Source organism: Candoia aspera, chromosome 2 (genome assembly GCF_035149785.1).
Source record: "Candoia aspera isolate rCanAsp1 chromosome 2, rCanAsp1.hap2, whole genome shotgun sequence".
In the NCBI taxonomy this organism is placed as follows: domain Eukaryota; kingdom Metazoa; phylum Chordata; class Lepidosauria; order Squamata; family Boidae; genus Candoia; species Candoia aspera.
The window spans coordinates 2,465,545-2,481,159 of NC_086154.1; the positions used below are offsets into that span (position 1 = coordinate 2,465,545).

The following is a 15,615-nucleotide window of genomic DNA, read 5'->3' on the forward strand; positions in this document are numbered from 1 at the left end:
ACCCTGAGCAACAGCAATCTTCATCAGGTTACCCACTGCAGTTGAAATGGAGTGCAGCATGTGTTCCATTGAATCCATCTTGGACTCCAGAACCCTGATCCTGTCAGGTGTGACGGAGTCGTCCACCCCCGGTACTTCAGGTTGTCGGCCAATCAACAGTCCTGTGTGTTCCCTCTCAGGAGTCTGGGGGTATCGGAGTCTCCAAGTGGTGTGAGATGTCCCCAGCCGGGGGTCCGCCATGGCGTCCCACATTAACTGTTCCTGATCCGCAACTCCCTCTTCCATCGGGGCCCTCAACTCCGGGCTGGAGCTCGAGGCCTCAGAATGGGGTGCGTGGTGCATTGGGAGGGGGCTCGGGTCCCTGCTCGGGAATGCCGACTCCAGGAGCTGTCTGGTCACCTCCCCAAACCGTGTTGAGTCCTTCCCCGGTTCAGCCATCGCTAACTGCTTCTTTCACAAGAAAATGTCTTGGTAGAGACTAGCGAGGTTCGTTCGTGAAATGATTCTCAGCTTTATGTGATGATTGCTTTAAACCAAATAAAAGGCTCAGACTCCAAACCAAAGTTTAAGTTCTGATTCTTTATTTAGGATAGAGTGCAAACAGAAAGGAAACTGAGAATGAGAAAAGCGCGCCTAAACCCAAATTAAATAGCATCGTTTCAAACATCGTCCCACCCCCCCACCCCCCGTGCATACAGTACAACCCCACATTCCCAGGTGCTCCTAACGAGCTCTGCTGATCAATGGCCAAGAAGACCTTGACATGCAAGAGATAGCCCAAACACATTCCTCCCTGGCACAGCCCGACACATCTGCCTGTACAAGGTTTATCAGCAGCACCCTCCCAGCCAGGAACACGCGTCAACACTCTGGCATGCGAGCCGTTACGATGTTGCTAACATCGCCACGGTGATCATGACAAAGGGACACTCAGGCCCCGACCCACGCAGAGCTCCAAGGGTGACAACCAGTGCCTTGAATTGCACCCAGAAGCGGCACTGGGTGCAGCTTTCGCAGGGGAGGCATTGCATGGGTGCCTCGAGGCGCACCCCCAGTCCTCAAATGCTGCACTCTGGACCGGCTGCAGCTTCTGGGTGCTCTTCAAGGGCAGCCCCACGTAGAGCGCATTGCAGTGGTCCAGTCGAGAAATGACTAAGGCCCCCTAACTCCAAGGGGACCCCCAAATTACAAAGGAACTCACTCTACCTGCGACAACACAACCCCACTCAGGCGTAATGGTGGAAGCTCCCTGGAATTGGTAGGCTTTGAAACCACAGCTGCTCCCCCTCAGGAGGGCCTGGAAAGAAATTTGGATCTGGAACGGTCGGAGGCCCTGGAAATGTCGACTATGAAGACAGGATCACCCCAAGAACAGAAGCCGAGTGTCAGCCCTTCGAGGTCGACCAGACTGGAAAACAAAGCTTTGCAGGCTAATCCTGCTTTTCCAATAAGGTTACAGGAAAAAGAACTTGCATGTCTGAATGTGCTTCCATTTCCTCCCTTTATCTTTATCTTCATCTTCGTGAGCACCAGGGAGGGTCATGCCTGAGACGCTTTCTCAGGTTACCATTTCTGGCCCGGACTCGGATTGCTTTTATCTGCCCTCTGTCTCGGTGGCGGCTCTTCCTCCCGTTCCTTCTGCCCACCACACCCTGCGATGCGGGGTTCCACAGCGGCCCACCCAGCCCAGCACTCTGCTCTCCCGGCGCCCCCCCAACTGCCCAGGGAAGCCTTTGGGGGAGGGGAAAAGAGAGTCTCCTCTGCCTCTTGATCCGCCCCACGCAGACCCTCCCCGAAGGGTCGGAAGGCTCCGGAAGAAGCCCCCAGGCTGCAACAGACCAGGAGACCGATTTTGGCCAGACATGGAGTCTCTCTGTGGCTGGGGGTCCCTCAGCAGGGGCTGGGTGGCCATTGGTGGTGTTCTGATTTATTTGTTTGTTTACTTATTCATTAATGAAATATGGGCTGCCCCAGTCAGGTACAGTCTGCATGGCTCACAAGAAAAATACAGGGAAAAGTCACACACAGTCATCAAAACTCCAGAAAAACAGCCAACAATGATTTAAAATCATACCCCCTCTAAACCTGGGGCTCGGGACAGAGCCGGGTATCAAGGGGTGATTGAAACAGGGCCAGGGTGCAAGCCAGGGGACTCCCAAGTGGAGGGCCGTCCAGACAGCAGGCTGTGTGAGCCTGGGAGGGGGTTGGCTAGGTGACCTCCAAAGCCCCCTCCAACTGTTCTCTTTTAAGCGTTTCGGATTCCCCCAAGCCACCTGTGCAGGGGAGATCATCCTGGGCCACAGGAGGGCAGCCAATGGCCTCCAAGCGCCATGAGTGGCTTGAGTAAGCGAGCCCAGCTGCATGAAAAAGAAGTCAAAATTCTCCCAGACATGAGGAAAAAGGTTTCAGTGCCCTCAGACAAGGAGGGACAGGACATTCAGCATCCAGGAAAGGGATCCCTTTGCCCAGCTGGGGCACAGACTGTATCCCTCACAGAAGCTCTAATTGGCTTGATCCTCATGAGGACTAGGAGGCTGTTCTCTTCTGTTCCTTCTTCAGAAAGTAGCCTTTGGGATGGGAGAGGGTGCGCTGTCTCCCTTCAGCTACCTCCCATTCCCTTCTCACAGCCAACCCATGTGTGTGTGTGTGTGTTGTTGTTGTTGTTGTTGTTGTTTTCCCCGGGGTGGATGTGAGGAATCTCAGCCTGTTCCTGTCGCCTGGTGCTGCGGAAGTGAAACTCCAGCCCTCCTGCAGCGCCCTGTAGTTTGAAGCGTTTTTAATTGCTCAAATCACGCCTTAGGGAGGCAGAGGGCAGACAAGCAAACCAAAGGGGGGGTCTGAGTTGCTCCTCCGAAACTGGGTTCCCCAACTTTCCCTTTTGTGAAGGCGCTGGAGACCCTCCCTGTGAGGTGGTCTTGGGGGCCTGCAAGGATGGGGAAGGGCCAGGGGAGCCCAGGAGGATCAGTCCAGAGAGCCTTATTGTGCCCCCTTCCTCATTTCCCTCCCAAGGAAAAGGGAGAGGGAGGTGTGGATATTACCGCTGCACCGGTTGAGCATCTGCCTGCCTTTCTCTACCCTGGGATGATGGTGGAGGTTCACCAGGAAGCTCCTCCCCTTCCCCCCTTTTCCTCCCCCTCCAGAGCCCCAGTGTAATGGTTGCCTAACCCAAATACTCAGACTCACAAGAGGTAGCTAAATGAAATCTGATTTATTAGGAAATATTAAGCAGTTACAGAGAAAGCTGAGAATGGCAGAAAGTGCGCGAAATACAAACTAAAAACCCTTGCTTCAAACGTAACCCCACCCCCAGCATCTACAACCCACCCATCCCAGGTGCTAGTGACCATTCGTCTCTAGCCTGGGAAAGCAACCTTGAATACATGAGATAACCCAAATACATTCCAATCCGGCAGCCCGGAGATAAGGATTCCAATTAAGAACTGTTCTCCCCTTAGAGATGAAACACGGAACTTGCTAATGACATGCGAAACGTTACGATGTGCCAAGCACATTGAAACGGTGAACATGACATACCGCCCCCCCTAAAACAAGGGAAACAGTGCTAAGGTCCCGGTTTCGTTGGATAGAGGGAGTGAAATCGGGAGACTAGTAGTGGGGAAGCAACATGGTGTGAATCAACCCATTCAGGATGAGGGAAATGTTTCCAGCGGATTAGGTACTGCAATTTATTGCGAGAACGCCAAGAGTCAAGAATCTCCTTGACTTCAAAGTGTTGCTGGCCATCAATCATGATGGGAGTTGGAGGCGGAGGTTCATCATGCCATCTGTCAGAGCAGGTAACTGGCTTGAGCAAACTGCAATGAAAAACAGGATGTAAGCGTTTAAGATTGTGAGGCAAGTCAAGCTTAAATGTTACCGGGTTAATTTGAGCAACAATGGGAAAAGGACCCACAAATTTCTGGGATAATTTTTTGGAAGGCTGAGAGGACTTGATGAACTTAGTAGAGAGATATGCCATGTCCCCAACCTGAAAAGAAGGGGCAGGAGCACGTTTTTGATCTGCATAACGTTTGTAATCCGATTGAGCATCAGCCAACGCCTTCTGAATTAGTGGCCAAGATTCAGCCAACTGTGTAGACCAATCGCCCGGAGAGGTTGGTCCAACGGGAGGCTGAGGCAGGTCAGCAATGCGAACAAAGTCCTTGCCATGGACGATACGGAAAGGGGTTTGCCCTGTGCTTTGATGAACGGCATTGTTGTAGGCAGCTTCAGCAAATGGTAGGAGGTCCATCCAATTGTCCTGTTGGTAATTCACGAAAGCTCGCAGGTATTGCTCCAATGTGGAATTTAGGGCTTCCGTGGCTCCGTCTGTCTGCGGATGCCATGCTGTGGACAAAGCTTGTTTGGTCCCCAGGAGCTTGAGGAATGCCCGCCAAAACTGAGAGGTGAATTGTGTGCCCCTGTCCGAAATCAGACGAGACGGACATCCGTGTAATCTGTACACATGTACAATAAATAGGCGGGCCAATTGTTGAGCTGTGGGAATGGAATTACAGGGAATGAAATGGGCTTGCTTTGAAAAGAAGTCCTTTACCACCCAAATCACAGTCTTTTGTTGGCTGGGGGGTAGATCTACAATAAAATCCATAGACACCTCATCCCAAGGGCAATTCGGTGTAGCCACCGGCTGCAGAAGTCCCTGCGGTTTTCCCACTTTGCGCTTAGAGGTAGCACAAACAGGGCAAGAGGTGACATATTCTTTGACATCCTTACGCAGAGTGAGCCACCAAAATTGCCGTCGAACTAAGTGCAGTGTTTTAACGAAACCAAAATGCCCAGCCAGTTTATCATCATGGGAACGAAGCAAAATGTCTTTGCGCAGGGTTTCAGGCACGTAGAGCCGGTCGGTTTTCCAAGCGAAACCGCGATCAAAGGTAACATTGTCTTTATTAGACAGCAACCAAGTATCAGTCTTAAGTTCTTTTAGAAACTTTTGTTGCAACTGAGTGGGAATTGACAAGTCACTCGGCGCCCGGGAATCTGTAGGCGCCGGTAGCTGCGCCCGGGTCTGGCTGCGTGTCACAGCCTGCATCCCCAATTGTGGTGTTGTCCACACCGTGCTGAACACTTCTGGCGCTGCACAGGAATCCTGAGATTGCCGGGATAAGGCATCAGCCAAGAAATTCTTTTTCCCCGGGATAAATTTCAATTGAAAATTGAATCGATTAAAGAACTGAGCCCAACGGACCTGTTTTGGGCTCAATTTGCGAGGGTGCTGAGGGCTTCTAAGTTCTTATGGTCAGTCCACACCTCGAAAGGGTGGTTGGCCCCTTCCAGTAAATGCCGCCAAGATTCCAAAGCAGCTTTTACAGCAAATGCCTCCTTCTCCCAGACATGCCAACGTCGTTCTGTCTCGGAAAACTTGCAGGAGAGGAAAGCGCAAGGTTTTAAACAGCCTGCCCCATCAGCTTGCATCAATAGAGCCCCAATGGAATAATCAGAAGCATCCGCCTGAACTACAAACGGTTTTGAGGGATCAGGGTGTTGCAAGATTGGCTCTTTGGTAAAAGATGCCTTTAACTGTTCGAACGCCGCTTGACAAGCCGGCGTCCAGCGCAGCAACGCCCCAGGGTTTTTCACCCTTCTGGTATCTCCCAGTCCTTTGGTTCGGAGCAGCTCAGTTAAGGGTAAGGCAATTTCAGCAAATCCCCTTATGAATAACCTGTAGTAATTACTGAACCCCAGGAAACTTTGAAGTTGCCTGCGGGTGCAGGGCCGTTCCCAGTCCACTACCACCTGGACCTTTGCAGGGTCCATCTCGATGCCCTTATCTGAAATTCTGTAGCCCAAATAATCAATTTGGGTCTGGTGAAAAGCACACTTAGACAATTTAGCATACAACTCAGCTTTCCGGAGCTTATACAGTACTTGTTTAACCAAGGAGACATGCTCCTTCATTGTTTCAGTATAAATCAATACATCATCCAAATATACCAATACCCCTTTAAACAGATGTTCATGGAGTACTTCATTTATCAATTGCATAAATACCCCAGGGGCCCCAGCAAGACCAAAAGGCAACACCTTATATTGAAACGCTCCCAAAGGGCAATTAAATGCTGTCTTCCACTCATCCCCCTCTTTGATCCAAATACGGTAATAGGCTTCTCTCAAGTCCAGTTTCGAGAAGATTTTCCCCTTGGCCAGATGGGATAACATGTCTTTGATCAAAGGCAAGGGATATTTATTGGAAATTGATACTGCGTTCAGCCCCCGAAAATCGGTACAAAGTCTCAATGTCCCATCTTTCTTTGGATGGAAGAGGACTGGCGCTCCCACCGGCGAATTAGCTGGCTCGATGAACCCTCGAGCCAAGTTTTTGTCCACAAAGTCCCTCAACAAAGTTAATTCCTTTTGTGTCATGGAATAGATTTTTGGCTTAGGCAATTGGGTATTGGGCATCAGTTCGATGGCACAGTCCATTTTCCGGTGGGGTGGCAGTTGGTCTGCTTCCTTTTCCCCAAACACATCAGCAAACATCTGGTATTCCACTGGCAGGCCCTCCAGAGGAGGGGCCGGGCAATGCGGAGTTGCAGCTGCCGCTACCCCCACCACCTCCTCTGGGGAATCCTTCCCCTCCAGCGCTTGGTAAAATCCATCCTTGAAGGTGATGGTCCTATAAACCCAGTTTATTTGGGGATTTTGTTGGACCAACCAAGGCACTCCCAATACTACCAGGGCCCCCCCCACCGGAGCCACTATAAACGACAACCCCTCCCGATGGGTTCCCAGCTGTAAAGCAACTAGCCCCGTAAAGTGGGTAACAGGTTTACCCCCCGCCATGGACCCATCCAACTGCGTAAAAGCGATGGGTCTTTGCAAGGGAAATGTGGGTAGCTCCAGCGCTGCTACCACATCCGGGTGCATCAAACACCTGGAGCATCCCGAATCGATCATTGCTGATACTTCTACAGTTTTGGATCGGGAGCCCAACTTTAACTTCACCGTGAGAATGCGATAAGAACCACTCCCCAAGAGAGGCTCGCGCCCTTCTTCCACCACCTGCCCTGCGGCGTCCTTTAAAGCAGGTGGCTGCCGTTTCCCGCCGGCTGCAATAATTCCAGTTCTCCCTCGTCTCCGTAGAAGGGTATTCCATCCCCCTCACTGTTGGCTACAGCCGCCTTCATTTTTCGTGGCATAGACGGGGACTTCGCCATTGATTTCCCGGGTCTATCCTCACCTCTGGGCTTGGGGCACGCCGCTGCTCGATGTCCCTCCTTTCCACATCGCAGACACTGCCCTTTCGCATACCGCTGCTCCTTTTCTTCTTCCCAAGATCTTTGCCCCGGACGCCCTCCGGTACTCACTGGGCGGCTAGGCTTCCCCTCTCGAGACGTCTTCGCTGCCCTCCGCTGGGCAAATACCTCGTGGGCGTGTTCCGCTCTCCCGGCCAGCTGGATCCACTCGTACAGAGTGTACGGGTCATCTCGCCCCAGGGACCAATGCAGCACTTCGGTATTCAGCCCATCCTTAAACAGCTCGATGATCGTAGCTTGCGACCAGTCATCCACTTTACCAGCCAGTGCTTTGAACTCCAGTGCATAATCAGCCACTGACCTCGCCCCTTGCTTCAGGTCTTTTAAGGCACGTTTCGCCCTCTCCTTCGCCAATGGATCCTCGAAATGCTGCCTCAGTGCCCAGAGGAATTCGTCAAATTTCTCCAGTTCAGGCGCGTCCGACTGGCACATTTGTACGTACCAGTCTGCCGCCCTCCCTTTCAACTTGGTAGCAATGGTGATGATCTTCACCTTTTCCGACCGAAAAAGCGACCCCCACTCTCCCATATACGCCTTGGCATTGGTCAGAAAAAAGGAGAGTTTAGCCGGGTCCCCATCAAACTTGACTGGGAAGTCCCTCATCCCGCCCGCTGATGAGCTGCACCCCCCTACCGCTGGTTCGGTAGGTTCCAGTCCTTTAGCCACCCTCCTCTGGGGAACTGGTGGTGGCCTGACACGCGGGGACGCTACTTCCATCCGAACAGCCTGGTCCCCCTCTTGAGGATGCGCTGCCCCTCTCCGCTCCGGAGATGCCCCGTGGGACGAAGGGGTTGAATGCCGTTGGCTTGACCCCTCCCTCGTTTCCTTCAATGAACTCAGGTCCAGAAGGTGGTGCTATGATGGGGGTGGCAGGAAAGGACGGAGCCTGGTGCAACTTACCAGAACTTATGTGAAATGGCAAAGGGGGGTGAGTAGGAAGGGCAGCACACAAATTTGGGGTGCTCCTTCCCCTTCCCCCAATGACCTGAATGGTCCCCCTCCTTTCCTTCCCTTTTGCACTTCCCCAAAAGTGGGAAACATCCTGAACAAGGTTTTAGTGTTGTGTGTTTTTGTTTTTAATTGCATCACCTTTTGGGGTCCCCTGGAAGAAAAAGTGACCAAAGACCTCAGAAAAAGATTTGGGGGATCCAGATAATCTTGGAAAGTTTTTCTGCAGAAGCTAAAGGAGCCCAATTGCCAGCATGGAGGATTTGAGCATCATTCAAGGCTCCTGCAGTTACTTAAGAGGTATTTTTGGGGAGAAGACAGAATTAAACCCGTTAGTTACTGGAGGGGAATGCAAAGTGCTCACCTGCAGGTTGTTGGATGGAGGTTGCTGAAAAGAAAGTGAGAGAGAGAGAGACAACCAATACTGAAAAAGGTCTGGAGCACTTAGGGGTCCCACTCTCAATCGATAGCCCATAATATGTTGCATTATAGTCTCTTACAGCCTCTCCAAGAATAAAGCTTTCTAAAGAAATTTCCGATCAATCTGGGCAACGGATTACTCAGGATCATGCCCTCAAGGGATCCCCCCAAGGATTTCCCTCTTTCTATGGCTGTTCGGTGCCATCGGAGGATCTGTGGTGGCTCAGTGGGGCCACCAGCCTTGGGACTGGGGCGGTCCAGGAAGACCTTCTATGCCATCTTGATCAGATGCATCCCCTACATGATCCCCTCCCCATCTCTCCTTATCCAGCCCCAAAGACTCACCTTTCTTGCTCTTCAGGTAGAGGGAGAGCCCCACAGCCAGGAAGGCCACGCCCAGCACGGCCCCCTCGGCCCCCGTCCAGAGTTTGCTCCTGGCAGAGTTGGAGGAACGTGGCTCTGGGGAGGGAGACGGAGAAGGAGCCCGGCGTGAGCAGGAGGATCAGGGCCAGCTTCCTCCAGGGGGTCCATTCTGGCTCTGCACTCCAGAAGGGTCTTGCCAGCCCCAGCGGTGCCCCCTTCTCGGGCAGGATGGCGTCCCCAGAGAGGGAGGGCAGGGAGGGGCTTACCCCACTGGACAGTGACAGGGGCCTCCAGGCTGGTGTGCCCCACCTGGCAAGCGTAGACGTCCCCCCGCTCGGGCCAGGTCTCCAGCATCACCTGGCGCTGGTAGGTCCAGTCTCCGTTCTGCAGCTCCTCCCCGAAGGCCGCCCGTTCTTCAGCCACTGGATGTCAACCTCCAGGGGGTAAAAGCCCGTTGCGGTGCAGAGGAGGATGGTGTTGGGGGACGCGGGGTCCGCCTTGGTGGGGGAGATGGTGACGGTGGGCTTGGCTGGGGGGGAAGCAGGAGGAGAAGGAGGGACGTGGGAGAATCAGCAGGGCCAAAAGCAGGAAGGATTTTAATTTTTAAATTACGGAATGGAGACAAAATAATAAACTTGGTCTCTACCAAATAAGAGCAAAGATTGATTCTAGAAGATTTTTTCAAAAATTAACAGAATTGGAAGAAGGTGAAATGTTGTCTTTGGAGACACCAGTGGGCTCTCAGGTCTGAATTTAGATAAATTGACTCAAGGCAGGAAACGTGGACTGGCCCCGATGGACGTTTGGAGACCGCAAAACCCAACCAAGGGAGGCCGGACCTTCTTCCCGGCCAGGCATCAGTCCGACTCCGGAAGAGACGCCTGTTTGGCCTCCGAGACTTTAACACCCCCTATTCACGAGGGGCAAATCCCTCCAAGGACATTCACGGAGCGTAATCCGATATTATTTCCGTGGTGCTCTGGAGCAAAACTTCCTTTCAGAGGGGAGACGAATGATGGGTTGCGACCTCATGGCTCCATCCTACAGAAATGCCAGGAGGAATTGCATTTCTTTTCCAAAGTAAACAGGAATCTCTGACACAACCTTTCGGGAAACAAGGAAAGGGTATATGGGGGGCTGTTTATTAAACTGACAGCAAAACAAAGAGGAGAAAATACTAAAAGGGAGGAACAATTAGATGCCAAAATACGAGCGCAGACGTAACCCCAAAAGACACCCGATGAAAGAATGGCAAGAAGCTAACTTACTGGAAATGGAAGAATGCCAAGAGAACATAAAATTGGCAAACAAAAGAACTTTGAACATGCGAATAAACCAGGAAACCTCCCTGCCTTTCAGCTTTGAAAAAAGAAAGAAACACATTCAAGATCAGCAATTGTTACACCAACGATCAGAAATCATGGAAGAATTGGCAGCTTTTTCAAAATAATTATATTCTATGGCTGACATCGATGAAGCTGCCCTGAAGAAATATCTTGGAAGGCTGGTTATCAAAGGATTTTAATGCCCAACGTGGACATATACTAAGCAAACCTGCAACTATCCAAGAAACAAAAGTGGCAATAAAAAAAAGCAGACCCGGAAAAGCACCAGGTCCAGCCGGGCTCAAGAGTGTAAAGGACGTGAGGAGGAACCGCTGGGAGCAACAATGAACCAGCACAAGAGATTGAGCCGATGCCGCTGACCGGGGAAGAAAAGCATTTCGTGTGGCACACAAAAGACACATCGACCGAACAGGTTCTATTCCGAAAAGAAACATCCAGAACGATGGCAGGTTGCAATTGACCTAAGAGAGCATCTCAGCCAGAAGGAAGGAAAGCAGCATTAATTTTTCTACACGCAGAAAAGGCCTTTGACTCCCCATTCCTTGTAATTCCTTCTGTCAGCGTGCAGTAAAATAAGCCCCGCACGTGATGTGGCATTCACCACCACAGAGCCACAAGGGGCAATAAGGCAGTGGGTGAAAACAATCCATCAATTCTCTGGATACCAAATCAACATCCCCAAGCCAAAAATTATCCACCTTTAAAGCTTTCACACACAAATTTTCTTGATGTAGAACGCAGTGATACTTCATCAAACATGACTTGCCCGGTGGCACTTGCATCCCCTTCTATCAATTTTGTAGGTCCCCCACTTTCACCCACCGTCACCAGGGCGCCATCAGTAGATATACCAGGTACGTTGACAGTGGTTAAAGAAAATCGCTTTGATATCGTTTTTACTGCTTCGTACAAATCCAGCGGTTTAGCTGTGTCTTTTAACGGCACCAAAGAAGCCATTCCTTCAGTGACGTTATATTCGTTATCAACGCCTCTAATAAAAGTGGCAAGTTGAGCCGTATCTGGAGCATCGGTACTTTCATCCATCGCCAGAGCAGCTGGGAAAGGTCTCCTCGGCAAGCACCGAGTCACGTCTGACCCTCGGGGGGAGGCCACTTCCGGGACGTTTTCTTGGCAGGCTTTAGCGGGGTGGTTTGCCCTTCCCTTCCCCAGTCGTCCAAAGCATGAAGTTTGAAAGTAGCAGCTTTACCCTTCAAACACCTCAAGATAGATTTTCATGTTGCTTCAGTTCGCCTGGCTATAGTCTGGTGAGACAAACTGATTTTAGAAAAATTGCTTTTTTTATCAGGACAAATTGTATCCGCCACGGTTTCCATACATTGCTTAATAAACTCACCATCGGTAAATGGATTTGATTTTTTGCAGTTAGATTTGCTACCAAATAACTAGCTTTTACAATAGAGTCCTTATGAGTTGTGACTTCTTTGAAAAAAAATTGTTGAGACGATAGACTTTTTTTCAGTTCTGCTAATTTGTCATTACGACAAATTCCTTGATATGCTTTGAATTTGGCAGCATGTTTTTCCGTATAATGCCATTTCAAATTGTAGTCTTTGAAAACTGACACATTTCCCTATAAATTAAGCACAGTGCCTTAGTATTTGTCTTGACAAAAAAGTACTCATCTGTCCATTTTTGACTGAATACTCTTCCTTCATCTGCGATTTTTCTTTTTTTCCTTTCTTTTTTGGGTTCTGTTTTTTGTTGAAACGATGTTGAAGCCATGCTGGAATACATTTATTTAGGAATAAATATATTTTTAACGGCACCAAGATCTCAGGGATCTTGCACTGTGCAGGATTTTTGCTGGGGGTCCTTGGGGGAATTTGAGGGGGAGACCAAAAATAAAATATAAATAAAATAAAATATAAATAAAATATTATTTTATAATATCATTTATTAAAGATCGATTCTGGGCGTCAGTGAACTGAAATGGATTGGAATGGGCCACTTCACATCAAATGACCACCAGATCTACTACTGTGGACAAGAGGACCACAGAAGAAATGGAGTAGCCTTCATAATTAATAGTCAAGTGGCTAAAGCAGTGCTTGGATACAATCCAAAAAATGATAGAATTACCTCAATTTGAATTCAGGGCAAGCCATCTAACATCACAGTGATCCAAATATACGCCCCAACCACAGATGCTTAAGAAGCTGAAGTAGAGCAGTTCTATGAGGATCTGCAGCACCTACTGGACAACACGCCTAAAAGAGATGTTATTTTCATCACAGGAGACTGGAATGCTAAGGTGGGCAGTCAAATGACACCTGGAATTACAGGTAAGTATGGCCTGGAAGAACAAAATGAAGCAGGACATAGGCTGATAGAATTTTGCCAAGGAATTCACTCTGCATAACAAACACTCTCTTCCAACAACCTAAGAGACGGCTTTATACATGGACTTCACCAGATGGACAACACCGAAATCAGATTGACTACATCCTTTGCAGCCAAAGGTGGCAGTCATCTATTGTTGTTTATTCGTTTAGTCGCTTCCGACTCTTCGTGACTTCATGGACCAGCCCACGCCAGAGCTTCCTGTCGGTCGTCAACACCCCCAGCTCCCCCAGGGACGAGTCCGTCACCTCTAGAATATCATCCATCCATCTTGCCCTTGGTCGGCCCCTCTTCCTTTTGCCTTCCACTCTCCCTAGCATCAGCATCTTCTCCAGGGTGTCCTGTCTTCTCATTATGTGGCCAAAGTATTTCAGTTTTGCCTTTAATATCATTCCCTCAAGTGAGCAGTCTGGCTTTATTTCCTGGAGGATGGACTGGTTGGATCTTCTTGCAGTCCAAGGCACTCTCAGAATTTTCCTCCAACACCACAGTTCAAAAGCATCGATCTTCCTTCGCTCAGCCTTCCTTATGGTCCAGCTCTCGCAGCCATATGTTACTACAGGGAACACCATTGCTTTAACTATGCGGACCTTTGTTGTCAGTGTGATGTCTCTGCTCTTAACTATTTTATCTAGATTTGTCATTGCTCTTCTTCCAAGGATTAAGCGTCTTCTGATTTCCTGACTGCAGTCAGCATCTGCAGTAATCTTTGCACCTAGGAATACAAAGTCTTTCACTGCTTCTACATTTTCTCCCTCTATTTGCCAGTTATCAATCAAGCTGGTTGCCATAATCTTGGTTTTTTTGAGGTTTAGCTGCAAACCAGCTTTTGCACTTTCTTCTTTCACCTTCATCATAAGGCTCCTCAGTTCCTCTTCACTTTCAGCCATCAAGGTGGTATCATCTGCATATCTGAGATTGTTAATGTTTCTTCCAGAGATTTTAACTCCAGCCTTGGATTCCTCAAGCCCAGCTTGTCGCATGATGTGTTCTGCATACAAGTTGAATAGGTAGGGTGAGAGTATACAGCCCTGCCGTACTCCTTTCCCAATCTTAAACCAGTCTGTTGTTCCGTGGTCTGTTCTTACTGTTGCTACTTGGTCGTTATACAGATTCTTCAGGAGGCATACAAGATGACTTGGTATCCCCATACCACTAAGAACTTGCCACAATTTGTTATGGTCCACACAGTCAAAGGCTTTAGAATAGTCAATAAAACAGAAATAGATGTTTTTCTGAAACTCCCTGGCTTTTTCCATTATCCAGCGGATATTGGGAATTTGGTCTCTAGTTCCTCTGCCTTTTCTAAACCCAGCTTGTACATCTGGCAATTCTCGCTCCATGAACTGCTGAAGTCTACCTTGCAGGATCTTGAGCATTACCTTACTGGCATGTGAAATGAGTGCCACTGTTCGATAGTTTGAACATTCTTTAGTGTTTCCCTTTTTTGGTATGGGGATATAAGTTGATTTTTTCCAGTCTGATGGCCATTCTTGTGTTTTCCAAATTTGCTGGCATATAGCATGCATTACCTTGACAGCATCATCTTGCAAGATTTTGAACAGTTCAGCTGGGATGCCGTCGTCTTTGAGCAGGAGTCGTGAGTCCAGGAGGACCCCCACGTTACACACCGGGTCTGTCTGGGGCAGTGCGACCCCATCCAGCACTAGAGATGACAAGTTCCTGGGACACGAGGTGCCCTTAATCCACAGCCACTCCGTCTTACTGGGGCTCAGTCGAAGCCTGTTGTTCCCCATCCAGGCCCCCACCGCCCCCAGACACTCGGAGAGGGTGGTCACGGCGTCACTTACTTCACCCGGGAGGGAGGTGTACAATTGAGTATCATCAGCAGAGCTCATCCCATGGTGACAAATGATCTCACCCAGCGGTTTCACGTAGATGTTAAAAGGAGAGGGGAGTGTACTGATCCCTGCAGCACCCCACAAAGAAGGGGCCGTGGGGCCGATCTCTCCTCCCCTATCAACACCGACTGGGACCGGCCCTGGAGGAAGGAGGCGAACCAGCGCAAGACTCTGCTGCCCACCCCCAACGGTTACTGGTCTGTTGTCACCCAGCTGCCATGCTTTGCAGCAGTTCCAGTCCAGGTCCCGATGCTGCCATTCCCACCAGTTGCCATCTGGAGTTGCTGCTGCTCCTCTCAGCTCTGCACCGGTGGCTTCAGCTCTCTTCTGGGCTCTTTTCCTTCTCTCCTTCCCTTCCTCTAATTGCTTCGTTCCGCTCTGTTTCTTCTATCTTCCTTTTTCATCACATCGTTCAGTTGGAAGCCACCTTAGACATCGAGCAGCCCAACAGCCGGTTCCATGCGGGCTCCACCAGAGCATCTCTGACCGATGCCCTCCAGCCTCTCTTTGAAGACCGTCCCTGAAGGAGACTCACCGGTTCATCTTGCAGGCTATTCCACAGGCTGATTGTTCACCACCACATCTCCCCTGAGCTGCAATCCTGTTAAAGGCCACATGCCGGGGAAGGGAAGGGAAGGGAAGGGAAGGGAAGGGAAGGGAAGGGAAGGGAAGGGAAGGGAAGGGGAAGGGAAGGGAAGGGAAGGGAAGGGAAGGGAAGGGTCCTTAAGCGGTACAAGGAAAGGGAGGGACATGAACATTCTCTTTGCTGCACGCTTCTTCCCACAATACAACAAGCCTAGACTAGGGGGAAAACACCTCGTCGATGTTTGGAATTTGAATAGAACTTTAATCATGATGTGACTTGCATCAAAGGGAGCACATGGGGAAGAACTTATGCAGGATAGAAAGTGCTCCGATTGGAGCATTCATCTCGCTTCACGTCAAAGGACTCATCTTCTTCTGAGCCTCAGAACATAATATTGCTCTTCCTGCGCAACATGCAAACAAATGGCTGGTCCCACTTACCTGGGAGTGCAA

General features: G+C 49.9%; 1 pseudogene; it reads right to left on the reverse strand.

Moving 5' to 3' along the window:
• Positions 1-8,996: 8,996 nt before the first annotated feature.
• The window catches only part of LOC134488870 (H-2 class II histocompatibility antigen, E-S beta chain-like), a 66,546-nt pseudogene continuing 59,927 nt past the window's right edge, over positions 8,997-15,615 (reverse strand).